A 2500-nucleotide genomic window follows, 5' to 3' on the forward strand; every position below is an offset into this window, starting at 1 on the left:
AAAATTTTCTCCTCTTTTCCTTTGTTTAAAATTTAATTTTTCTTATAAATTTTTGTTTTTCTTATTTTTTTCTCTTCATCATCTGTTTAACTTCCTGTATTTATACAAGAAACAAACAGTTGAGGATAATTTCTATGTAATGCTAGTATAGAATATAAAATTTTGAATTCAAAAATTTATTTCTATTTAAACTAACTATAGAAAACCAGGAATAAAATACAATAACACCAATATGCCATAACATGTTAGTATAGAATATAGATTCTTCATATATGTATATATATTCGAAAATTTTTTCTATTTAAACTAACGTATGGAAAACCAGGAATAAAATCATAATATTACCAGTTTAATATGGCTCAAATTCGAGTTTCATATAGTTATGATTCGATTTATATGCTTCAATATCATTGGTTAGTTAACTTTTGATATTTTCATATTATATCACATGCCTTCACCGTGAGTGTTTTTTGCCATGCACACCTCACATTGTCAAAAATGTATGGGAAAAATTCATTTCAATACATTTCAGTTTGATTTGAAATGTCTTTATTATATATTTTAGTGCCAATATGCCAAGGTTATATTCCATAACATGTTAGTATTAGAATATAGATTCTTCATATATGTATATATATTCGAAAATTTTTTCTATTTAAACTAACGTATGGAAAACCAGGCATAAAATCACAATATTACCAGTTTAATATGGCTTAAATTCGAGTTTCATATAGTTATGATTCGATTTATATGCTTCAATATCATTGGTTAGTTAACTTTTGATATTTTCATATTATTTCACATGCCTTCACCGTGAGTGTTTTTTGCCATGCACACCTCACATTGTCAAAAATGTATGGGAAAAATTCATTTCAATACATTTCAGTTTGATTTGAAATGTCTTTATTATATATTTTAATGGCAATATGCCAAGGTTATATTCCATAAAATGTTAGTATAGAATATAGATTCTTCATATATGTATATATATTCGAGAATTTTTTTCTATTTAAACTAACGTATGGAAAACCAGGCATAAAATCACAATATTACCAGTTTAATATGGCTCAAATTCGAGTTTCATATAGTTATGATTCGATTTATATGTTTCAATATCATTGGTTAGTTAACTTTTGATATTTTCATATTATATCACATGCCTTCACCGTGAGTGTTTTTTGCCATGCACACCTCACATTGTCAAAAATGTATGGGAAAAATTCATTTCAATACATTTCAGTTTGATTTGAAATGTCTTTATTATATATTTTAGTGCCAATATGCCAAGGTTATATTCCATAACATGTTAGTATTAGAATATAGATTCTTCATATATGTATATATATTCGAAAATTTTTTCTATTTAAACTAACGTATGGAAAACCAGGCATAAAATCACAATATTACCAGTTTAATATGGCTTAAATTCGAGTTTCATATAGTTATGATTCGATTTATATGCTTCAATATCATTGGTTAGTTAACTTTTGATATTTTCATATTATTTCACATGCCTTCACCGTGAGTGTTTTTTGCCATGCACACCTCACATTGTCAAAAATGTATGGGAAAAATTCATTTCAATACATTTCAGTTTGATTTGAAATGTCTTTATTATATATTTTAGTGCCAATATGCCAAGGTTATATTCCATAACATGTTAGTATTAGAATATAGATTCTTCATATATGTATATATATTCGAAAATTTTTTCTATTTAAACTAACGTATGGAAAACCAGGCATAAAATCACAATATTACCAGTTTAATATGGCTTAAATTCGAGTTTCATATAGTTATGATTCGATTTATATGCTTCAATATCATTGGTTAGTTAACTTTTGATATTTTCATATTATTTCACATGCCTTCACCGTGAGTGTTTTTTGCCATGCACACCTCACATTGTCAAAAATGTATGGGAAAAATTCATTTCAATACATTTCAGTTTGATTTGAAATGTCTTTATTATATATTTTAGTGCCAATATGCCAAGGTTATATTCCATAACATGTTAGTATTAGAATATAGATTCTTCATATATGTATATATATTCGAAAATTTTTTCTATTTAAACTAACGTATGGAAAACCAGGCATAAAATCACAATATTACCAGTTTAATATGGCTTAAATTCGAGTTTCATATAGTTATGATTCGATTTATATGCTTCAATATCATTGGTTAGTTAACTTTTGATATTTTCATATTATATCACATGCCTTCACCGTGAGTGTTTTTTGCCATGCACACCTCACATTGTCAAAAATGTATGGGAAAAATTCATTTCAATACATTTCAGTTTGATTTGAAATGTCTTTATTATATATTTTAGTGCCAATATGCCAAGGTTATATTCCATAACTCTCTATTTAAACTAACGTATGGAAAACCAGGCATAAAATCACAATATTACCAGTTTAATATGGCTTAAATTCGAGTTTCATATAGTTATGCTTCGATTTATATGCTTCAATATCATTGGTTAGTTAACTTTTGA

Source organism: Anastrepha obliqua, unplaced genomic scaffold, assembly GCF_027943255.1.
Source record: "Anastrepha obliqua isolate idAnaObli1 unplaced genomic scaffold, idAnaObli1_1.0 ptg000173l, whole genome shotgun sequence".
Lineage (NCBI taxonomy): Eukaryota > Metazoa > Arthropoda > Insecta > Diptera > Tephritidae > Anastrepha > Anastrepha obliqua.